The 24,888-nt window shown below is 54.6% G+C and overlaps 1 long non-coding RNA gene across 2 annotated transcripts; it reads left to right on the top strand.

The window, feature by feature from the left end:
- The first annotated feature begins 3,243 nt into the window (after nt 1-3,243).
- On the top strand, nt 3,244-23,385 carry LOC118926924 (uncharacterized). 2 transcript variants are annotated; one of them, XR_008996907.1, is made up of 4 exons: nt 3,244-3,653; nt 4,088-4,332; nt 5,599-5,788; nt 7,196-9,737. It is a non-coding gene; the product is annotated as an uncharacterized LOC118926924 (long non-coding RNA). The 2 variants fall into 2 exon arrangements; XR_005030659.2 differs by lacking the exons at nt 5,599-5,788; nt 7,196-9,737 and adding an exon at nt 23,096-23,385.
- Nucleotides 23,386-24,888: the final 1,503 nt, after the last annotated feature.

Genomic DNA, 24,888 nt, shown 5'->3' with positions numbered 1-24,888 from the left:
GGTCCTAGAAGGCAAATGGGCAGATGGGGACGAGCTCAGGCCCATGAAGAAGCCTTTGAGAATGGCTTTCTGCCATGAGATGGTGCAGGTGTGTGGGCTAAGGAGGGCAGACGCATTTGAATTTGAATTCTGCTTAGGCATTTACGATCTGTGTGATTTTTGAAAATAAAGCTTTTGCTTTGGAATCATTTTAGATTTACAGAAAAGTTGCAAAGATTGTAGAGACTTGTACACCCCTTTCCCTGCTTTCCCTGTTGTTAACATTGTGCGTTGCTGTGGTCCAGTTGTCAAAACTAAGAAACCAACATTGGTACATGACTATTAACTGAACTCCAGGTTTTATTCGGGTTTCACCAGTTTTTCCGCTAATGTTCTTTCTTGTTTCCAGGATCCAAATCAGTATCCCACATTGCATATCACTGTCACATCGCCTTAGTCTCCTCTGGTGTGCAGTGGTTTCTCTGTCTTTCCTTATTTTTCATGACCTTGACAATTTTGAGGAGTTCTGGTCAGTATTTTACTAGTCTGTCCCTCCATTCGGGTTTATCTGATGTTTTTCTCATGACTGGGTAGGAATTACGGTTTGGAGGAAGAACAGCACAGAGGTGAAGTGGCCCTCTCCTCATATGATCTCAGGAGGCACGTGATAGCCATGTGACTTATTACAGGTGACGTTCACCTTGATTATATGTTTAAGCTGGTGTCTGCCAGGCTTTCCCACTGTGAAGCTACTATTTTGCCCTTTCCATACTCTGTTCTTTGGAAGCAAGTGGAACCCACGCTCAAATGGGAGGAAAGAAACGTCCTACCTTGTGGATGAAATATTTATGCATGTTATTTGGAATTCTTCTGTAAGAAAGATGTGTTTCTTTCCCTCATTTATTTAATCAATCATTTATTTCTGTCCACATGACGTGATCTTTATTTATTTTATCCTTTGGGTTTTAATTCAGTACTAAGTTATTAATTTTGTTGTTCAAATTATTCTAGCTTTGTCCATCAGGAGCTCTTTCAGATTAGCTCCTGTTTGACATCCCCCATCCTATTTATTTATATTTGTGCATTTCCTTACTGTCTGGCATACAAGATGCTCCAGGTTCATCTTGTATTTTCCCTGACTCAGAGCTAGAATCAACCATTTCTGTAAGGATCGTGGTTCCTTTTTTTGGAAGAGTGGTATTTAGAAACCATTATCTGGGTGCTGGGTGTGCTGATTGCTCTTGAGGTGTCACTGCTTCTAGGCCCTCCCACTGGACAGAAGTAGGAAATATATATGTGTGTGTGTGTGTGTATGTGTGTATATTTTTGTGTGTGTAATTATATATATATATAATGTAATTACACACACACACACATATATATATGTAATTTTAGTCAAGATACTTAATGGCTGTAAGCCTCAGTTATCACATCTGCAAAGTGGGTGGTGATAATAGTACCTGCTTCATGGAGTCAAGGTGAAATGAAGTATGTCAATCGACACAGTGCCTGGTCCCATAAGAAGTTGCAAAAAAGGGTGGCTTTTATCATGTCAAAGCTGCATAGCCAGAGTATGGGTGGTGAGGTCTGGGTCCCTCAAGGATTTAAGGATCTCAGAAAATCCAGGAATGGGATTCCTGCATGGAGTACAGACCAAAGCTCCTCTCTGCTTCTTCAAGTGCTGAATCTGCATCGGGAGAGCCAAGGTGGGCACCAGGCTGGCAAAGCAGAGGAAACAAGTTCTCCTATCCAACCTGCCCTGGCACATCTAGTTTCTGGCTGACACCTGAGTCTGGGCTAAGCTGCCAGGAGTGGGGTGGGGGCAGCTGGCTTTGGGGCCATGCAGCCAGGCAGGGTGGCCATGACTGTTCAAGGTCCCACCAGGCTCATTTCCCACCTCCCTGGGAAGCATTTCCGGCCCTGGCGTCTTGAGGGAGCCCCTCTCTCAGTGGCACCTGCCTCTGTCTGGTAGGCCCAGCCCTGGTGTCTGGCCTTGGCTAAGGACCGAGGGCCCTGCCCCTACTTGCTGGAGGAGGAGGAAGAACGTGGAGGTGGTGTTGGACAGGACAGGAGACCGTGCGGGCACGTCTAGGGCAGGGGTTTCGGCCCCGGAGGCTGTCTGCTCAGCCAGCCCATCTCAAAGGTTTTCTGGAGCCCCTTCTCACTGGGCGCTGCCCCCTCCTCTGCGGTGACCCGGAGGATCCTGCTGTCCTCCACCACTCTCAACAGTTTCCAAACTCCACACTATTGTTTAGGAGATTTATCCTGAAATTAAACTGTTGAGAAAGAAACTTATTTCGTTTTTCATTTTCAGGGCACATTGACGTTGCAGGGTGAGTCACGAACCAAAGCTTGGGCCTCGGCAGGCACTGACCTCTGGGGGTCCCAGCGTGGAGCCCCACAGCGTGGAAGTATTCACCTGCTTCCTAGCCGATTCTCTTCCCCCTTCCTCCTGCCCTCCTTCCCTCCCTTCCTTCCCTTTCCTTTTTCCCAGTCCTCTTCATTATCCTCTCATTCATTTGTGTCTCCTATGGGCCAGGGGGCAGAGACAGCATCCTCTCACTCTAATAAGTGAAACAGACAAGCGAACAGATGAAATGCAGGGGCTCCCAGACAGTCTCAAGAGTTGGCAAGGTTGTGGGGTAGCAGGGACTCTCCCGTGCTGTTGGCAGGGTGTAAATTGGCACAGTTTACTTTGCAAAACAGTTTCACTGCATCTGCTAAAGCTGAGTACATGCCTCTCTACAGCCCAGCAATTCCACTTCTTTCTTTGGGTCTCCACCCACAGGCATGTGTACGTATGTGTCCCAAAAGGCATTGAAGTAGAATGTTCTTAACAGTACCATTCATACTAGAAACTACCCAAATGCTCATCAGTTGTAAAATGGATAAACTGTGGTCTATTCACACAGGAGAACACTGTGCCATAATGGGGACAAACCACTTACAACTATGCATAAGGACATCATCTAGACATAATGTGAGAGAAGCCAGACATCAAAAGGCCTTCTTAGATGATTGTGTTTGCATAAAGCACAAAAATAGGCAAAACTAACTGATGGGGTAGAGGTCAGGGTTAGGATACCCTGGGACAGGGATAGTAACCAGCAGGGAAGGGACCCAATGATGCTGTTTACACAGGCTGTTCCTCTGACAATCCACTGAGCTGTGTACTTCAGATCTGTGTGCTTTATCCTTGTGAGTTAAACTTCAACAGAAACTTTCCTCTGTACCTTGGTAGGAGAAACCCTGGGGCTGTGGGCAGGCAAATAAGGGAGCAGCCAGTTCTCACAAGGGATCAGGGCAGGCTTCCTGGAGGCAGTGCCACCCAAGCTACATCTTGAGCACTGAAATTTTGGTGGTAGGACACCACCAGAGAGCAGAGACCCAGGATTTGCCCTCTGGGAACCAGCAGCTTGAGGAGAAGCTCTTTTCCATCAGGAAGAGAGGAGTCAGTGGCTTCTGTCTTTGCCCTGACCTTGACCTTGACCTTGGCCTACTCCTGCTTCCATGTGGGAGGGACCAAGGATCTTTCTTTCTCCAATATTTTGTCTGGGTTTTGATGGAGAGTCAACTTCTCATTTCAACAGAGCTTAGCTGTGAGCCAGAACCTTTCCAGGCTTAGGGATCTGTGTGGCTGGAAAATGAACCTTTCCTCAGATGAAGGACGTTTGGTAAGAAAGGCCTTTGGAATTTGAAATTTCATCATGCGGGTGGGAGTGGCAGGACCTGGACCCCGCATTCTTTGAATACCTGCTGTAGGCCAGGGACTGCCAGACCCTTTGCTATTGACGACTCCAGAGATTTCCTGAACTCTGCAGGGCAATGGAAGGATGGGAGGAAATTCTTTATAAACTGTGAAGTGCAGTGCACTTGCACGAGACCTAAAACCATTCAGCACTAAATGGTTGGGCAGCCCTGTGTGCGTGGTGGGGGTGGTTTCGGGCTGGGGGATGATGTTGAAATAAAGCCCTGCAGGGCACAGTTGATGGGTCTGTTATTAGAGCGATGATAACATACCAAGTACCATTTACTGACCACTTCCCAGGGCCTGGGATAAGGCCTACATGTCCGTCTCCATTAAGTGGCTATTGATCCCATTTTCCAGATAAGAAAGCTGACGAGGAAAGAGCACTGTGTGAGCCCACACACGAGCCCACGCAGGCAGGTGCCCCGGCCGTTGTACTAGCTGGCCTTCAGACTCCAGGCTCAGCCAGCCTCGGGGTTTGTCCTGCCTGCTCCCGCCTCCTGGGACCTTCTTTCTTCGGCTCCTCAGGTCTGCTTGCTTCTTGTTACTGTGGCTTTGACTGCAGTGCCACCTCTTCAGGAGACAGTCCCTGCTACTGTTCTTGGGTATGTGACCCCCCGCCCTTCCCCGTCGCCACTCTGGGATCCTTATTCATGTCTTGACTTGTTTACTGTGCCCTCCCCACTGGGCTACAGCTCCACGGGGCAGGGGCCTCAGTGCTGAATGCAGGGTCCAGCACAGAGGAGCTCAGCAAATATTTGCTGAGGGGTTTGAGGGAATTTGAACTCAGCTCCACACGACTCCTGAGCCCGGCCTCTTCATGTCCCCTAGACCCACTTGGCTCCTCAGTTCCCGCACCAGCACTCTGTTATGAGCCACAGGGTGCCAGTGGGGCAGGGGGTGGGCCTGGGCGCCTGCCCGCTGTGGGTGAGGCCGCCCCACCCGGGCTGAGGCTGCGATGAGCACCAGGAGTCCAGCTCAGCCACTCTTGCTGCCCTGACCGGGATTTGAACCCTGGCTCAGCTCTCACTTCCTGTCCTTGAGTGACCCCACCCCATTTCAAGGTCTCTCTCTCTCTGGCCTTCAAGTGCCCGCCTGGGTCTTTGTATTTCTGATACTCCTGGGTCTTTCTCCCAGGAAATGGGCCGAATCTTCAGCAAGAGGCATTCTGGTTACACACATCATAGAATTTCCCAACCGTGGGAACTGTAACAAACACCTGGGTGGGTAGAGGAAGTGGAGTGATGGAATCTCCTTCCCTGAGCAGCGTGAAGAACAGGATGAACAGTCATCAGCTTGGGTGGGGTGCAGGGGGACGGACAGGATGAGCTTTGGAAACCACTCGCAAGATCTTGGTTCATGAGCTGCTGCGAGGCGGGGGACCTGGCCAGGAAGGAGAGAAGGGGTCAGCTGCGGGGCCTGGCGTCCCACACGCCAGTGGGGGTGGGAGCAGGCTGCGCCTGCTAATTTAAATGCGGCAGTAAGGGAGCGGGGAATTCTAAGTTGCTTCAGAGTTGCCGAAGCAGGGGGTGGGGCAGGGAGCCCTGGAGTGGGAGTCAGGCAGGCCTGGCTTTGCGTGCTGTTTCACCTTACCTCGCACAAGCCACAATGCTCTAGGCAAGTTACTTCCCCTTTCTGAGATTTAATTCTCTCATCTGTCAAATGGTAATAATAATGCAGATTAAAGGAGGCGACACCTTGTGAAAGGACTTGGTGAAAAGCATTACGCAGAGGGGAGGCGATACATGGCTGACTGGGCCAGAGTTGTTATGGTAAGAACAGCGGTGTTGTTGGCTTCGGTTCAGCCTGTGCTCCAGGCATTAGATCGTCTGATCTTTACCACAACCCTGTTTTTGTCACCCGTTCTGCAGATGCGGAGTCTGAGGCTCAGAGAGGTGACATGACTGGTCCCAGTGCTCGTGACCAGCTGGACCCTGACTCAGGACCTAAGTGTCCATCTGATTTCAGTCCAGTATTCTGTACCCTACGCTAGGCAGCCTGTGGCTGACTGAGTGCAAACTGCAAGCGATGAACATCATCACCGTCATTTCATTTTTTATGGTAATTGCTGTTTTCATTAAGTGGTTTCCCCTTGTGGGAGCAGCAGCCTTCTCAGTATCACCACTAGGGGGCAGCAGAGCCCAGCCCAGGGCCCCTGGAGCCTGTGGTTGCTGCCCTGTCCACTCCTCACCTCCCTGGGTGCTGAGCCCCCCTGATGCTTACTGTGCAGATGGGTAGGGGCATGGGGCAGTGGGCCTGGCCGGGGGCAAGGGAGGGCACAGCCTCCAGGATGTAGGAACATAGGCCCAGTCCTGGCCTCAGCTCTCAGTGGAACGGCCTGACTGACAAGCAATATGGCGATCAGTCAAAGGTCCGCTCCTTCAGGAAGCTCTCGCTGACTCCAGAGTGAGATCAGGAGCCCCCTTCTTGCCCCCCTAGCCCCAGCCTCCAGAGCAGCAGCATCACAGGGCATGTCACCCTCTCCATGACCCCAAGGACATTCAGTGGCTTGAGGGGGGCCGTGCTCTCTGACTCCTCCAGGGGCACCTGCATGGCGGGCACTCAGGCCTGCTTAAGGGCTTTTGAATATGTGCCTGAGGGGTGTCTGAGCTGGATCCGGAGCCCCTTCCCTCTGAGACTGCCTTGCAAGGTGGGGTGAAGCAGAAGTCCTAAGACTGAAAGATGTTGGTCCCAGAGGCTCCCGAGACCACCCCCTTATTGATGTCCCAGTCTTTATGCCAAGTACTTAACTGCGTCATGGAACAATGAAAAACACCAGCACTGGTACTAAACGTTGTTTGCAGTTTCATCAGCACTGACTACCACCTTTAAGCTCTGAAACAACCATCTGAGCAGGTTCTGTGTGTATCCAAATTTCATAAACAAGGAAGCTGAGGCTCAGAGAGGGGAAGTGATTTGCCTGTGGTCACACAGCAAATAATAGGCAGAGCTTCTTTGAATCCAGGCCCACCTGACCTAGGGTCTGCTCCCTGAAGTCCTTTGCTGTAACAAGCACCTCCTCCCTGATCATGAAACCCGCGCATGGCTGCCAGCCCCCTTGGTTCTCACAGAAGCTGTGTGAGGTGGGCAGATGGGCATGGATGACACAGACAGGAGCCCACGGGGATTGGCTCTCAAGAGCATCTCTTCCCAGCTTTGCACTCAGTGATGTCAGGCTGGTGCTGGGAGCTGGTCACGTTAGGAGTATTTACACCACAGAAATCGGCTCCCTAGCCTCTGCATTGCTGTCCCCCGCCACCTCATTGTAGGAATATGTGCCCACCGATCCTTAGAGAAGGGAAGGGAGAATTCCAAGATGCCCACAGGCCCTCCGCTTCTGCACCAGGCTCAGCCCCTCGGCCTGGCCCCCCTGATGCCTCTGCCCTCCTTGTTTGCCCATGCCCTGCCTAGGTGTGGGGAGGTTGCAGTGTGTGGCAGCTGAGCCCCTGATCCCATTATCTTCTCCAGAGTGTGACAATGCCTGTGACTGGCCTTGCTAGGCTCCCTGCCCCTCCCCACTGCCTGAGGACTCGCGGTGCTCCTGACCCAGCCCCTCTTCTTGAGCCCAGGTGAAGTTTAATGCCCAGTTGGGCAGTGGGATGCCTCGGGCCCAATTCCATGGAGACCTTTGGTGCCCCTAAAGCTGTGACCCACGGCAGAGTGGCACTAATGTCCCCCAAAGAAGGGTGCCACCAAATGGTGTCACATCAACCTTGCCTCCACACCTGTCCGCACCTGCCCCCTTTAGGGCGGGGTGAAACGAGGCGCCGAGAAGGCAGGTGTGGACGTGCCCTGGAAGGCTGCACTGCTTGGCTGAGGTGGTGGCCGGCAGCAGAGCTCACTCAGGGCCCGGGTGGCACCCTGGACTCAGCCCCATGGCCAGCTCTGACTGCGGGACCCAGACGTGGGGTCTGGGCATGCAGCAGGAGGCTGACTGGGGCAACCGGAAGCGAGCACACGTGGACTGGCCGGAGGGGGAGCTGCAGGGCAGGACAGGGTGCCCACACCTGCTTTTCCCAAACAGATGCCTCCCTTCCAGACACCCCCACCATGTCTGCTGTTTTCCAGGAAAGGCTGATACAATCGCTGACTCGGCTAACCGAGGCTGGTATCACGCTGGCAGCCCTGCAGGACGAGCCTGCTGCTTCCAGGGCCCAGCAGGGCTTGCCCAGGAGCCCTGGGCCTGGCCAGCCTCCCGTTACCCACCCTGCACTATTGTTCCTGCCTGGCACCTGGCTCTGCATCTCTTGCTCTCCTTCTCTCCTGCCCCACCCTCTAGACCAAACATCACTTCATGCCCAAACCCAGGCTCCTTCCAGTTCCCCAGGTGCCAACCTTGTTCGTGTCTGAGGCACGATCGGGTGACAGGACCCTGGCAGCACCCACTCCCCACCCACACCTCAGGTTTCCTGGATGCGGGGGCCCCAGACCTGGTATAGATTGAATTCCAGGACCACATGTACAGGCTGCGTGGCCTTGGGCGAGTCCCTTTACCTCTCTGAGCTTCAGTTTCCTCATTGGTGAGAGGCAAGTTGCCTCCCCCGCTATGCCCCGCTGTTACAATATGGAAAGTGTCTACTCGGGTGCTTGCATGCAGGAGGTGTTCAGGAAATGGTTTCCCAGCGTGACCTGTTCTCCCAGGGCCCGTGGGGAAGGCGGAAGCTGTGGAAGCTTCTGCTCCCTCATCTAACTAATCAGCATGAGGTCATGATGCTCAGCACACAGCTCTGACCGTTCCCCTGTGACATGGGCTACAGCTGTGGAGCCTTCACCTGGCCAGCTCCCGGCTCCCGGCTCCAGCGGAGCCGACTGGCGCGCTGGGCCTCCCAGCATTAATAGAGCCTGAGGTGTGGGTAGGGAGTGGGCACTGCCAGGGACACTGGCTGGGCAAGATTGGGACTGGGAAGAATGCAGCCTCGCAAAGCACAGAGTGGGCAAGGCTGCCCTGTGGAGGGCATCAGCTGGGCACCCCCAGGCTGGGAGGTCTGGCCATCTGGGGCAGCTCTGGGTGAGGAACCCCAGGCCAGGAAGCCCCTGTTGGAGGCTTAGTTCCCAGGCCCTGGTTCTGGTTGTAGTATGTCACCCCTGCTCCAGACAGCTTCTTGTTTGTTTTGGGCTTGAGAGAAATTAATGAAATTGTTACTGTAATTATCAGCCTGGCGGGCACCATCCAGGGATGGCAAAGAGGGGCTGGTAGGCAAGCAGGAGAGGGCCTGGGCACAGGGATGGCTCAACTAGTGACAGGTGAAGAGGGTGGAGTGTGTGACTGAGCGGTGGATTGGATAAGGGAGTGAATCAGTGAATGAATAAGTGAATTAATGAGTGAGTAAGCGAGTGCCTAAGTAGTATGTGCAAACATTTATGTAGCTCTCGCTACATGGCCAACATTCTTTAAGCATTTTACTTGTCTGAACTCACTCACTTCACAAAAATGTCATGAAATAGGCAATATTACTACTTTCATCTTACAGAGAATGCCGCTCCCAGCACAGAGAAGTTAGGGAACTTGCCCACAGTCACATAGTTGGTAAGTGACTGAGTCGGGATTTGAACCCATGCAGGCTGGCTCCAGGGTCTCTGGGTACCAAGTGGGAGCATAGCCCCAGGGCTGTGAAGGGAGCTCATAGCTGAGGGGTGGGAAGATGGATTTTGTAGTCTGAGCTTGGAGACTTCAGACTTCACAGTAACAGTGTGTCATTCATTCATTCATTCCACAAATCAGCTAGTCACTCACTCATCTAGCTGCTCACTGGCTCAGGGAGAGGGAGGTGTAGGATTAGTAAGATTCTATTCTGCTCTGGCAGAATTTGTCCTTCAGGGCTCAGCTCAGATGCCACCTCCTCCAGAAAGCCTTCTCCGACTTCTCTGTGGCCAAGGGCCCATAGGCTCCTGAGCTTCCCTCACTATTATCTTCCCCTCTGCCTGCTTCCCTCACCTGCTGGACAGTGCTTTTGTCTCTGAAATTTTGGTATACTGTGGGTGCCTAATAAATGCTTGATGAGTCACCTTGTCGCTGCTGGGCCTCCTCCTGAATACTCTTGGTGCCCCCTGCCCACTCCCTCCAGCCAGAATGCTCCAGTGGCTGGGCACCGCCGAGGCGCCCCCACACCCTGCAGAGACCTTCCATGCCACTGGTGGAATGGAAACTCTCCAGGCACTGGTTCCAGCCAGGGGCTATGGTCAACAGGGCAGGAATTCACCCCTGCCCCTGCCTGGGGAGGGAGGGAACTGGGCCTGCCCTGGCTCAGCAACCCACAGCAGCCTCTTCCTTCGCTGGCTAAATGTTTGTTTTCAAATTCCTGAGGCCTGTGTCACCCCCCACCCCTGTCCCCTGCTGGCCCCCAGCCTGCCTTTGCTTCCTTCCTCCCCTTGCTTGACCAGGCTGGTCTGCAGGGTGGGGCATCAAGCCAAGCCTCTCTCTCCTGCTGCCCACCAGCTATGGCTGACCAGCGACCCCCCACCCCTCACCCCAGGGATTGCTGGGACCTGAGGTAGGGAACTGAAGAGCCTCTCCACAGAGAGAATGGAAAGCCCATTTCCTTTCGCTCTTCAGGGAACAGTGGTAAGGAATTACAACTAGAAATAGTCAGGACTAGTTTTCTTCGAGACTGGGTTAGCAGGGTAGGGGAAACCCTGAGAGAGACACATTGCCCTACGTAGGTCTGCCTGGTCCCCAGCCCATCATGGGTCAGACCTAATTCAAACTCTGTGAAGTTGGGAGTCTGGAACACGTAGGGAGAGGATGGTGGGTCTCAAACTTGAGCTCCTGTGCATCAGAATCACTGGGGATCCTGACAGAAATACAGACTCCTGGGCCTCACCCTCTGACTTTCTGATTCAGTAGATGCGAGTTGGATCTGATTTTTCAGCACGCTTACCAGGTGATCCTGACGCAGGAAGTCCAAGCTGCTGAAACACAGTGGTGAAAAGCCTGAATAAGATAAAGCTAGATCAGACAGACTTAGGTTCCTTTCCAGCTGTATCACTTACCTGTCATATGTCTGACTTCTAGAACTGTACTGTCCAGTTTGCTCATTACATCAATTACAATGAAATAAATTAGAGCCAGTTCCTCAGGGATATTAGCCACATTTCAAGTGCTCAGTAGCCACATGTGGCTAGTGGTCACCACGTGGCACAGAGAAGACATGGAACATTGCCATCCCCCCATCATTCTACCCACAGAAATGTCTCCTGGGCAGCCCCGTTCTAGGATGTGAGCTCCACAAAGGCAGAGATAATCGTCTGCTGTGTTCATTGCCGTCCACGGGCTCTGGCACATAGCTGGGGATCAAAAAATCACTTTTAAATTATTTATTTTTATTGTGGTAAAACATATGTAACATAACATTGACCATTTGAACCATTTTTAAGTATTCTGCTCAGTGGCATTAAGTACATCCACACCGTTGTGCTAGCATTGATACTGCCCCCATTCTGCAGAACTTTTTCCCAAACTGCAACTCTGCCCCCATGAAACAATTACTCTGCATCAATAAATATTTGTTGAATGAGTGGCCTTGGTCAAGTCACTTCCCAGCTCGGGCCTTTAGCTTCCTTATCTACCAAGTGGGTATCTTGGAGTTCCCACCGCACAAGCTAGAAAGGATTTAATGAGATAAAGCGTGTGCTTAGCACAAGCCCTGGTGCACAGCTAGTGTCCATCAAAGATTAGCTGTTCCTGTATTATTACCCCATGAGGAAGTCTTCCTGAGTGTCCCACACTTCCGTGCTCTCTGAACCCAGTGTTCAAGTAAACAGAAACAGGGACTGCTGCTGGCGTGAATCACACAGGTGTATTCTGTCTCTGGGCCGGGAGCCACTGCTGAGCCATAGTGTCCCCAGTGAGGCTGGTTACCCTGATGGCCATCGCTTCCAGTGCTCAGAGTGCCCTCACTAGTGGCCTCCCCTGGGATCCTGCAGTACCCCCAGGGGTGGAGGGAGAGCGGGAAGGGACACTCACAGAGATACCAACGTACAGATGGGAAGGCTGAGGCCCAAGGGAATGCAGGAAGCCAGTGGCAGAGCCACAACTCAGAGCAAGAATCCTGACCCCAGTCTCTCCAAGATGCTACCTGGCTGGCACACAGGAACCACTAACTGGATGACTGGTGGCTGGCTGGCTGGCTGGCTAGATGGATGGATGGATGGATGGATGGATGGATGGATGGATGGATCCATCGGCTGTCCTGCTGATGAGCCTGGTTTTGCAGCTGAAGAAACAGGCTCAGGGAGGTTAAATGAGGTGCTGGGTAAATATTTACGGAATTGACTGCACGGTGTCAGAGGGCAGGGCATGCTGGTCAGGCGCTCTGAACCCTGTAGTACCTTTAATCCCTGCCCCAAGGGACAGCCAAGAGAGTTTCTTGCCCTGGACAGAAAGTTATGGCGGTGGAGGAGAAAGAGAAGCTAACTCTTAACATCATGAAGGAAGGAAGGAATTTCTTTGGCTTTGGAATCAGACAGGCTGACATTTGTCATAGATCTTGACACAAGGGAGCAATCTTGCTAAGCTCTTAAGGTTTCTAAGGTATGGACCCTTCAGAGATGCTATAAAAGCTGTGGCCGCCAGCCACTGGTAAGCTGGTAAATGTTTAACCACGGGCTCTCTGAAAAGAAAAGAAAAAAAAAAAACCTCCTGGTTTGTAGCACTTGCCAGTTGCTGTGGTGTAAATATTTCCATTCACAGTTGATTTCAAGGCACCAGTGAAATATGACTTGCAAAGTTTATGAAAATTAAACACCTCACTCTCCCTGAGCCGGTCGGAGCCTGCCCCGGGACATTACTAGGTCTATGTAAATTCAAGCAAACCTCGTCTCCTTTCTGTGCCTCAGTTTCTTTATCTGTGAAGCGCGGTGCTAATGGTTCCTACCTGCAGGGCTGCTGTGTGGATGAAATGAGTCACTTCTAGGCACCAACCCAGAGGTGGGGAGATCAGTAAGACTGGTGGGGGCTGTGGAAGGCCATACCCTCCAGCCCCATCCTGGGGCACACTGGGGGTCCTAGAGGCAGAAAGGAGCATGACTGTGGGGCCCAGCCCCTCATCCCCTTCCCACCCCTCGGCTTCTGGGCAGCCTATCTGTCCTCCCTGACCCCTGGTCCAAGGATTCCTGAGTTACTCCGTGGAAGTTTGGGCCACTTTCAGAAGGCACGCTGGGGTGGAGCAAGATGGGGGCAAAGCAGCCAAGCGGCGATGACAGTTTGCCCACACCTGGATAGACAGGCTCACCTGCCCCAGTCTGGCTAATCCCCCTCATTCATCCTGGCTTACCTCCTGGCCCCATGAGAGAGGGGAGGACTTCCCCTCTGCCCCCCCAGATGGCCCCCTCCTATCCCTCGTCCCCCCACCTGAGCGTGGGCAGGACGGCTGACAGTGGGGTACCAGACCACAGTGACATCCGCACTCTGCAGCCCTCCTCCTGGTGGCGGCTTCTAAGGCACTTGCACCCAGGGCACAGTGAGCCTGGAAGTTCAGGGGAGCTTGAGTGGGTCCTTCTCACTTTGGGAGAGAAGACTGCATTCTTGGCCGAGTGATCCTTTCCATGAAAAAGAGACAAGAATACAACAAAATATTGAGGCAAAACAATGCCTAGTAGCAAAGACAAGCCTTCTGATACAAAGATGAGGAAACTGATGCCCAGCAAGGGGAAAGGTCATGTTCATAGTCACATAAGGACTCAGAGGCTGAGCTGGGACTTGGACCCAGTTCAGGACGGCCAACCTCTCTTCTTGGCTACCTGGGCAGTGGCAGAAGGGGCTGGAAGGTGGGGGCCAAACCGAACAGCTGTCCCAGGAGGAATGGGTGATCAGCCAGGGCCCGTGACTTCCCAGAGGGTCCCTGGAACTGGTGACCATCTCAGGGGAGGCCCAACCCACGCCAGGGTGCAGACCACCCTTCTGCAAGAGCCTGGGAGTCTGGGGGTGGGACACTCCCTTCTTGAGGTGTAGTCCTGCAAGTGGGGACCTGGCCTGCCAAGCTTTGCCCCTACTTCTCTATGTGGCCTTGGGCAAGTCACAGACTCTTTGGCACCAGGATGTCTGATTGCAAAATGGGTGTGGACCAGATCGGTGATTGAAAAGCTGTTTTCAGCTGCAGAATTATTTTCATGATGCCTGATCTAGAAAACAGGTACAAGAGGGGCAGATCTTGGGGAAAGCTGGGGCTTGGTGGGGAGGAGGGTGGAGGGTTTGGGTCCTGTGGCCTCAACTGCTCAGACACCCTCTACCCTGGAGGGGGGACTCTTAATTGTCCCTGGGGCACAACTCCCACAAGGGGATTCATCTGCAAGAAGGGGTGGGATGCAGGGCCTGGGCCACACCAGGGAGAGGGAGTCCTGACCCCTGAAAGCTAGAGACACAGAGAAGTTAAGAGATAAACAGAGATGAGAGAGAGAGAGGCAGAGACAGAAAGGCAGAGAGAAACAGAACAAGAATAACAGAGAAAGAGAACTATTTGAGAATGAAATGGAGAGAGAGAAAGGGAGAGAGGGAGAGGGGCAGAGGAGGAGACACATGTTTCCACTCAAAGTTCTTTCTGTTTAAAATAAAACCCACCCAACAATCTCGGCTGCTGATGGTTGGCCAGAGCCCAGGCCCCAGGCAGAGTGTGACCACGGCCTCCTGGCCCCCTGCCTGGGAAATCCAAGTCACGGCTGCCTGGGGTCCTGCTCTCAGCCACCTCTGACACAGCCTCATCACCTGACACTAGCTCAGGCCTGAGGGTCCCAGGAGAGACCCCCAAGCAGGCAGGGCCCCTGAGGCTTCTCCCAGATACCCCTGAGGAGGTGGCTGAGAGCAAGCAGCCACCATGAGATCTGGGGCTGAGGGCCAGGCAGGCAGGGGACTGAAACCAGGAGGAAGGCCCGAGAACAGACAGGCTCTGGCTGGGCCTGGTCCGAGGGGTCCAGTATTCCCCAGATGCTCAGAGTCCCTCCATCCTTCCTTTCTAGACACACATCCCAGGGCGCTGCAGCCCCAGGCCCAGTGCACTTGGCTGGGAGTGAGCTATGTGCCAGGGGCGTTGTGGAGGGTGCTAGGGGAGGAAGAATAGGTCAGGCTTGCTCAGGGCACCCCCATCTCTCTCTCGCACACTCACATACATGCACACATGTATATTTTGCACTCAGATCCAAGGTTTGATCTGGCCTAAGCCACATGCACCTGGGAAAGAATCAGGTGAGCCGGATAGCACCTGCTGCTTGCGTAGCCCCTACCAGCCCTGGGGCACTGCCAGGCACGGAATGCATCATCTCCCCGAATCCTCATATTCCATGAGGCCGGAGCCAACACAGTGTCCACTTTACAGATCATGAAACCGAGGCCCAGGGAAGTTAACTTACTTAAGTCTTAAGATGAATAAGATTTGGGATTTGAATCCAGGTTTGTTTACCCACCGTAGCCTCACACCCCGGGGTAGTGAGCTTCTGGGGGTGCGCTCCCCCACCCCAGCATACCAGGGCCCATGGAGGGGGCACAGTCCTCCCTTGGGCCCAGGCTCCCCTTTCCTTCCGGAGCTGAGAGAGGCAGGTCTGAAAACAGCTGATCCCTTGGGTTTTGTTCTTGGCACAAAGGCGTCATCCCGCCCCGGGCTTAGTGGTGAATGGCTAGGGGCCCACAGCCTGCTCCGCAGGCGGGCGGGCCTGGCAGGCTCTGTTCCTGCTTGCTCCCCCACAGCCCCTGAGCCCTCAGCTTCCTATTCAGAATCCCCCCTCAGCTTCAACAAGAGTATCAAAGGCAGGCAGATCTGGGGGGATTAAAGGAGGCAGTGAGAGGCCAGGGGTTGGGCTGGGGCTGCACGTGGGACTCCCTGCTATGGGCTGGGAGTCCTCATGGCAACTGGCAGGGCAGGTGATGATGGGAGGTGGAAGGCCAGACGAAGGGAGGTGGGAAGGGACTTGCCCAAGGTCATACAGCAAACCTGCAGCAGCACCAGAATGTGAATCCAGGTGATCTCACTCCCAGTCAGGGCTTTTTCATGAAACGAGTTTTCTCCATGCTTTAGATACTCCTGTCCTGTGGCCTCCTCCAGAGACAGAGAAAAAGGGACAAAGGACAAAGAGGGGGAGACACCAGGTGTAGGGGGCAGACATGGAGGAGAGAGGGTCTCCTGTGTGCAGCTCCTTTCCCCGACAATCTGAAGGGGGCGCTGGGGCCGAGGGCTGGAGCGTGCAGGCCCTACCCTAGGTGACACCTGGTCTGGTTGAAGGGCAAAGGACAGGGATCCCTACCTGGATGGAGCTCCAGAAAGAGGGGAGACGGACAGCCAGGGCTTCCTGAGCCAGGTCTGCCCCAGGCCAGTGTGATGAGTGGCGTCTGGGGGTCCTCACTGACCTGAGACTAGGCTTGCCAAGAGAGAAGGAAGTGGGCTTTTAGTGAGGGTTCTTGGTGGGTGTAGAGGACTGGGGAAACAGCACAATGCAACTGGCCTCAGGTAGGGCCCTGCTGTGTGGCCTTAGGGAGGTACAAACCCCTCTCTGGGCCTCAGTCTCCCCCTAAGTCCCAGAGCTGGAAAACTTCCCTCATCGCATCATGAGGATGTGGGCTTGATACCAGGTTCTCCTTCTCCGAATCCTTACACGAGGCGGGCTGTGTTGAGCTCCAGACCTGCGATCTTTCCTACAGTCCTCTTGGCAATTCCACTGGACGGCTGCATTTTTTCTCCCCAACTTGACAGATGAAGAGACTGAGGCTCAGAGATGTCTTGTCCAAGGTCACGCAGCTTGTGAAGATTTCAGAGCCTCATGCAACCTCACTCTGGTGCCCTCCCTTGGGATGCCGGGCCTTAGCTTTGGGCTGGGATCCCTGCAGGCTGGCCCCGGGCCCTGGGGTGAGACCCCCTCCCTCCTGGTGCCAATGTGGCAGAGGAAGGTGCTCACCTGCCCCTCCACCCTAGTGGCAGGCACAGTGCCAGGGCACCCCTGAGGAATGCCACTGCATTCCTGTGGCGGGGGTGTGGCTGCCCGGGGCTCTGTTTGCCTGAGGCATGCCTGTTGCTAGGCAAGCCCCAGCTCCCCGAGCTGAGTCAGCGGGCTGCGCAGCCCCGTCCCTCCCAGCAGATCCCCATTCCGCGGGAGGGCGGTGGCAGGACAGGGGAGGAAGCGAAAGGCGAAAGGCGGGTGGTTGGGGTTCACACCTGGCGACAGGCCGGGAAGAGTGGGAGAAGCCAGAACCAGAGATGTGTGCTGGAGAGGTAAGAAGCTCCTACAAAGAAGCTGGGAGTGGAGCTCAGGGTTCAGGGCGAGGACTTCAGACCAGAAGGGAGGCAAGCGTGCTTCACTAAGCGCCTTCTGTGTGTCAGGCGCCATGCTGGCGGCTCTGCTGCTTTCTCTTATCTCTTGTAATAAAATGATTCTTATCGTTATCCTCCATTGTTCGTATGGGGAAACTGAGGTGCAGCCAGGTCCCGAGGGGGTAAAGGGCACAGACTCAGACCTATGTGCAGTATGCTGGGGACGGGGAGGGGCCAGCTGCTCAGCCAGGCCCTGCTATGTGAACCGTAACTAGCTCCTCCCCCGAGGCCTCAGTTTCCCATTTCTGCCAGGGTCAGCAGAGCGTCTCTCCAAGCCCTGAGAAGGAAGGCACAGGGAGAGGCCCCCAATGTCCTCTTCAGTGCTGTTTGCTTTCCATTAGGAACACGTCACTTCCCCTGCGAGTCTCACCCTCCAGGCCAGACTTTGATGTCCTGGCGCTGCCTTCCGATTCCTTTATCTTTACGGGCAATGCCCTGGGCACCACCTTCACCTCACCCCATCCCACCTGGCATCCGGAGGCCAGAGAGGGGCGCACCTTAGCAGAAACAAGAGCGGCAGGTGGAGGGACTGGCGCCAAGAGGGACTGGGGACTTAGAGGGGTCCCGATGGGGGCACTGTGGTGCCAGCTCTGTTCACCTTAGGACCTTGGAACAGAATGGGCAGTGGGCACTAGACGGCAGGATGGGGCAGGCGGGGTGGGGCAATGGGGTATTGGGGTCAGCAGGTCAAGAGTCTCGGTGTCTGGCTTTGATGGTTTTGATAAGAGAAGGAAAAGGTGGTCAAAGTCCATGGGAGACCAGGCAGGGGGAGGGTGGGGCGGGAGAGGGCCGGGGCGTCTGAGCGCCAGCTTGGCCAGCAGCTCTGTCCAGCTGCCCTGGCTTAGTAGGCGAGGGAACTTGAATGACGATAATGACCTGGGGGCTCGGGGCTGAAAGAGCAGTGTCTGTGGTACTTCCTCTCAGATGTGCCCCCTAAGGTGAGAGGCTGGGGGAGCCCCAGTCTGATGGGGGAAGGCCTGGGAACAGCTCTGCTCTGCTGAGAGGGCATATACTTCCTTCCTGGAAGAGCCCCCCAGTCTGCTGGAGGAGTTGCTGCCCCTTTCCCCTGGAGGTTCACAGTCTGAGGGTCGAGGCAGGACTGCTCTGGGCTGCTGGGCCTGGTCAGGGCAACTGGGAAGTAAGGCGGGCAGGGCAGGGCCCAGAGACTCCCAGCCCCCCCCACCACCTCCACCAGGATCAGTCTGGGGTCAGGCCCTGGCTGGGGGTGGGTAGATGGGGGTCTCTGTCAGACTGGCCTCCAGGCACATTTTCAGGCTGTGACATGAGGCGGATCTGTTGTGCAAAACAGTCATTACCACCGGCTCCTCCAGGCCCTGGCGAGACAGGGAGGGTCTATTACAGGGTTGGAGCACCCCCCTGCCCACTGCACATACCCATACCCAGGCAGAGACACACACCTGTACACACAGGCACACAGACATGCTCGTTGTATGATTGTGAGCAAATCCCTTCACCTCCCTGAGCTTCAGTTTCTGAGGGCATCACGAGGATCATAGCAGCATGTGCACCTGAACATATACCTGCAAATGCCAGTGCTCCCTTCCTCCTCCATTCCCGTGCACTGGGATGTACAGACGTGTACACATGCATTTGGGCTCTCACATATGCCCATGCAGCCCTGCTCAGACCTCCCACTCACATACAACATGCCCACACACCCTTGCTCACACACCTTTACGTAAGTGCACACACGTGTGTATATGAAATTGGGGAGCTATGGCAGGATTCCCAGGACGTCAGAGGGGTCACCAGCAGCATCCTGGTGTGGATCCCTAAGTCAGCCAGGCCCCAGGCAGATTCTACAGACTCAGTTCCCTTTGCCCTCTCTCCCAGGGAACTGACAATTAAGCAGGTTGTATGTGAAAGACATGTAAATCCAGCTTCAAATGCCAACTCTGTCCCTAAGTCTCAATTTCCTTGTTTGTAAAATGGGGATATGAATAGTCACTTAGAAGTCACAGGGAAGGAGGTGATTCCATATGAAATGTGATGTGTATAAAGTGCCCAGAATATAGTAGATGCTCAATAAATGCTGGTCCAATTGACTTGGGGAAGCATGACCCATCTGGAGTATGGAAGACAATAGATACTATCAGGTGTATTCAACAAGCCTGTTCTGTTTCAGGCCTTGAACTGGGCATTGGGGAATTAGATTTAAAACAAAGCAAAACAAAACCAAACCCTGTTCCCTCCCTTTCCTCAAAATACTCACCCGATACCAGTGATGTGTCAATAGCCAGTTTCAAGTCAGTATGAGATGTGCTGGGAGACAGAGGGGATGATCTTAATAAAGTTACTTTTCCTCTTTGAGACTCAGCCTCCCCATCCATAAAAGGGGCTGAAAATAAGCAGCTGACTGGGCTGTTGTCCATGATCAAGAGCTGAGGGGCACACAGCTCACTGGCAGAGGGGGTAATGATCCTGGTACGGTCGCTGCCCAGGAGGTAGTCCCTGGGCCCCTTTCCCCTCTTCTGACTGTGTTGGGGAAAGACCTGAGGTTCCAGAATGAGGCTGTCTGTTTCCAAAGCAGAGCCTGAATTTTCTCACCAGGAACCGGATCTCAGGGGCAAGGTGAGGGGCTGGGGGAGCCCCCAGGATGTGGTTGTTCATGGACATTTGCAGTCAACCCCCTTCAGCCACATGGGTCTGTGCATTTCTGGTGACCAGTCCCAGAGAAGTGGCAGACATGTACTGACCCTTAGGAGTTCCCAGTCTACTGGGAGAGGCACCCCCAACCCGGCACCCAGTCAGAGGTGGGAGGCAGTACAGCAACTCCCCCTCATCATCTAAGATTCTTCGGAAGGTGAGAGATGGGAGGCCCCTTAGAGATGCCTAGGCTAAAGGCCTTCAAAGTCGGGATGCTTATTCTCAGCCCACCAAACCCATACAAGTCTGTGGTCTAGCTCCTGCCCTTGGCCGGTCAGTTGGCAAGCCCCTGGTGCAACCTTCCCTTTTGACAGGTGGGGAAACTGAGGCCAGAAGGAGGAGGTAGTTCTCCAGCTCTGAGACCTTGAGCTGACCATATGGCAGCCTTGGTTTTCTCGCCTGCCTTCCCTACAGGCTTGGTAGAAGGACAGAAGAGGATGGATGTGGGGCATGGAGTCCAGTGCCTGGCACCGAGATGAAGCTCAGCGAATGCTAACTGCGGGTGTTGTTAATTAGTATTTGTTAGGAAGAGTCAGGGAGGCCGCCAGGCCAGGCGGTAGCTGTGGGAGGCTTTCTGGAGGAGGTGACTTTTAAAGGGGGCTGGGGTGGGGGGCTTGAGGAGGGAAGAGGGGCGGCAGGGGCCCGAGCGGGACATGCAAACCAAGTGCAAAGCGCGCACAGGAGTGCCTGCCGTCCCCCTGCCCCGCGGACGCGCTGTCCCCTGCTGCTGTCCCCAGGGCCCTCCCTGTTTCCACGGCTACGGAGCCGTCCCTGCCTGGGCCCCTGACCCCTTTTATGAGGCGTAGAGGCTGCTGCTCGCAGCGGGGAAGGGGCTTGGCCAGGTCGTAACCGCATGCGGCAACCCTCAAAGGCGGCACCTGCGGGGGCCGGAAGCCGGGGCAGCCGGGGTGCGAGACGGCGGGGTGCTGCGGCCCAGCCTCCCTGGGCAGGTGGCCCCCGCCCCCTGCCCGCCTCCCGGGCAGTGCCGGGCCTATTGTCCGGCCGCCTTCCCCTCCCTGCGCCCCACGTGGCCGTGCCCCTCCCGGGGTTTCTGGGCTCCCGGGGGAGGTTTCCCCGCGTCTCTGTCTCTCGGCAGCAGTAAGAGGAGAGGGGGCAGCGCAGGTGCCTGCGCCCACGCCCATGGGGGCACTGGTCTAGCCACACTTAAGAAATGAAAAGGAGGCTGGATTTTTTTTCAAATTATGTATTTATTTTTGAATAGGTCATTGATGCATATGGTGAGAAATGCAAACAGCTCACAGGAAGAATGCACAGTAAAATACTCAACCCCTCTCTGCTCGGCCCCCACCAATGTTCCCAGCTTCTACACACACACACACACACACACACACACACACACACACACACACACAGACTAGGGCTGTGCCCAGATCCCTGCTCCCCTCCTGCTCAGCACAGTGTGTGTCAGAGGTCACAGAGATACCTACAGATGTGAACACGTGTGTGTCCACAGACACATGCACACCTCCCCCCACCCAGGGCTGGCTGAGGGGCACCAATGGGGGACCCAACCGGGGGATATGTGAATGGTGGCAAATATGGACATGTGGCTGTGGCATGATAGATGGGATGGCAGACAGACGGATGGATGGGCTGGCGGACAGGCAGACAGGAGACAGCTGTCAGGAGGTGACTACCTGGGCTGGCAGGGCTGCCTGGGAAGTGATGGATGGGCCCCAGAGAGGGTTGAGAGGGGGTGGGCACATGGTGGAAGGAAGGAGATGGACAGATGACAGGGAGGGAGACGGATGCGGGGGCGGGGGAGAGCGAGCGATGAGAGACGCTGCCGAGGAGGCTGAGTCCTGCAGGGAGGCCGGGGCAGAGGTGGTGCACAGGGCTGGGTGAGGATGGATTGCTCACTGTTGGGCTGGCTACAGGCAGACAGACAGGTGGACTCACAGAGGGGCGGGGAGCTGGGAAAAAGGGACTAGTTGATGGAGATAGACAGATGGAGACAGGACAGAAAGGAGGGGAAGGGGTGGGCCGGGGTAGGAGACGTCCTGTCCCAAGGTGATCCCTACAGAGCCTGTGACCAGTGTGCCTGGGTAAGGATGGGCGTGCATGTGTGCACAGGCATGTGCCGCACTGGGGCCGTGGACATGTGTACAGCACTTCCCAGTGTATGATGACGTGTGAGGACACAAACTGATGGGCATGGGAATGGGGGCCTGAGGTGCGGGGTCCCTGCCCTCTCCTCAGGGGCAGGGTAGGGTCCTGGTGGGTTTATCCAGGGAGCATGGCAGGAAGGGGGCCTGGGGCAGGGCTCCCAGTGAATGGGCCCTTGTGTGCTGTCAGTGCCAACAGAGGGGAAGGCGCTGGGGTCAGACTTGGAGGTTCTCAGAAAACAAGCCAGGCAGCTTCCCTACCCTTTCTCCCTTCCTCCTACGGAGCCTCTACCAACTGTCAAGACTCAGGAAGGGGGGTGGCACCTGGCAGGTACTGTGCCAGCCCTACCCCCAAATATGGTGTCAGTGATAAAAATAATCACCGCTGGCATTGACAGAGGGCTCACCATGTGCCAGGCATTATGCCAAGAGTTTTTCACACTTTCATGGCTCCCCCCACAAGGTGGCTATTATATTATTTTTATCCCCACTTGACTAAGAAGAAAACAGAAGCTCCAAGAGGTGAGGCTTCTCACCCTGTCTCACAGTAAGTGGTGGTGGTGGTAAGCCAGACATGTGCCCTAAGCCCATCGCCACCCACAGCCGGATGCTCCATCCCACACCCACGCGGGGCCCCCTGGCTGTCAGGCTGGGCCATCAGAACCCAGCAGGGGGGAGACCAGGGGGGTGAAAAGACAAAACTGGTCTCTCGGGCCACATAGTTAGCCAAGTATCCCTGGCAGCCATAGAGCCAGAGGGGCTTAGATTCAGATCTGGGCTTTGCAATGACCTGTGTGACTTTGAGCAGGTCACTTCATCAGTCTAGGCCTCAGTTTCCTTGCCTGTAAAATGGGGAACATGCTGTTCATTATGAGGATGGACTAAGATGATGTAGGAAAAGCACCTGGCAGGCCAGGGTGCCAGGGCCGCAGCGGAGGGGCTGTGGGGGCCCGCCTCCAGCAGCAGTGGGAAACCCCCGGGAGTCCCATTAGTCCTTGTCTTCAGAATTCATCCTGATCCCCTCGGTGAGGCTGAGCACTGTGCTTGGCATGTGGTGACCTGTGCCATCTTCACACCTTTCCAAGAGGGGGAGCCGCTGTCGTCCCCCAGCGTACTGATGAGGAGAGTGAGGGAAAGAGAGGAGTAACTAGCCTAGATCACACTGTGTGAGTTCTCAGTACTACTCTGGTGGGAAGCGTGAAAATGTAACAAAGGAAAACCTCACTTAAAATGGGGTCAGGAGGCCAGAAGGGGGAGCTCCCACTACCACTCCCGGTCACTTACAGACCCCACAGGAAGAGACTCACCTTGGAGGCCAAGAAAAACCATTCTACTACTCCAGCAGGAGGAGAGGAGATTTCTCTTCTTGCCCAGCAACTCAGCCCATGAGAATCCATCACCACCCGAGCCCTCTCTGGCCTGCAATGGACTTTCGCTCAAAACAAACCCTCCCAACTTTTCCCTTTTTCTCTATCAGGTGATGGTCCTCTCCTTTGCTTGTTGGACTCGCCTGTGGCTTTTGCTATAGTTTGCTTGTCCCGAATTGCAATTCTTTGTTATTCCTGAATAAACCCATTTTGCTGGAAAAATAATTGGCTGTTTTATTTTTAAGGTCGACAGGAGCTACCACATTGTTTGTTCATTCATTCAACAAAGCTCAATGCCAGACTTTTGGGTGATGTGTGCCAGGGACAAAGCAGGCAGCATCCCAGCTCCCTTGGGGCTCCCACACTAATGGGGGTGCTGGGGGAGACAGGCAGTAGACTCCTTGAACGTACACTCCTTGAACAATCATGTGTAGAGTATGGCAGCTGGTGGCAAGTGCAATGGAGAAAAAACTATGGCAACAAAGAGAGATAGGGAGTCCAGTGCTGGGTGGGGGGCTGCCGCCCCATTTCTGTACTTTTCCAGTTCTACTTTTTCCAAAAGTTGTGATGAAGCACCCTCCATGCGGCTGACAGCCTTTGAATGCCACAGCAAGGACAGGAGAAATGATTAACCAAAAAGATGAGAACATGGAGCTCCGTGTCAGGAGGCCAGAGTTTAGCCTTCACACTGTCTCTGCGACCTCCAGCAAGTCCTTTCCCCTCTGTGGGCTCAGTTTCCTCCTTTATAAAATACAGAGGTTGGACTTTATCCCCTAAGATTCCATTTCACTGGACACGCTGTGACTAGTCCCTTAGCCATGGTCAAGGGCAGCTGGCGGGGCCAGGTTGCAGGGGTCAGAGCAAGGGCTTTAGAGATACTTTGGTCCTTTGAGGCCCCTGACCTTGAGCAAATGACTCTGACTCTTCTGAATCTCAAAGTTCTCCTCTGTAAAAGGGGGGTAGAAGCCATACTTCTTAGGGTGCTTGTGTACGTGAGACGAGGCTGTGCTACAAAGCTCTGAGCTCAGGGCCTGGCAGGTAATCAGGGCTTTGATTTTTAAACAACCCAGTTAAAGACTGGCACTCAGAGAAGGGAGAGGGGCCTGTAGTCCCAGTTGGCCAGGTGAGGCTTCCAGGAGTGGTTGTCTAAGGAGAGCTGGAAGGGGAGGAGCATGTGGCCTGATAGGAAAGGGGAGGCTGAGCAAGAGGAATGAGGGGTGAGAGCCAAGTTGGGAGGAGGGGCCTCTGCATCTAGGAGGTGGGCAGGACGCAGGCACCCAGACTACCCTGGTGCTGGAGCCCCCAGCTGCTGGCTGAGGCTGAGGCCCTGCCCCATATCCAGGCCCTAGGGGCAGGATTTGCCAGGAACCCACTTCAAAGGGTCCCAGGAAGCTTGAGCAAGCCCCAAAGGAAGCAGCACAGCCTCCAACCTAACTCTGGGGGTGGGGGAAGCCCCGCAATTATGGGGTCTTCCTCCCCCACTGTCCCCCTACAAATATGGGAGCCCACATTTAAGTTCGCCCTCCCCCAGCCTCAAACCACTTCATTGTGGGGAGAGGCGCCCAGCAAAACTTCTGCTCAGGCAAGTTCACCCCCAAAGCCTCATCTGAAAAGCTGTATACCACGCCCCACTTTGCAGCTGCAATTGGGGAATGTGTTCTTTTCAAAAAGATGGGGTCCTAGCACCCGCCTAGTACTGAGCTCCCTCAGGC

This window comes from Manis pentadactyla, chromosome 4 (genome assembly GCF_030020395.1).
Source record: "Manis pentadactyla isolate mManPen7 chromosome 4, mManPen7.hap1, whole genome shotgun sequence".
NCBI lineage: Eukaryota > Metazoa > Chordata > Mammalia > Pholidota > Manidae > Manis > Manis pentadactyla.
Note: the sequence above shows the minus strand (reverse complement) of the source record. Positions and strands in the feature narration are given on the sequence as shown.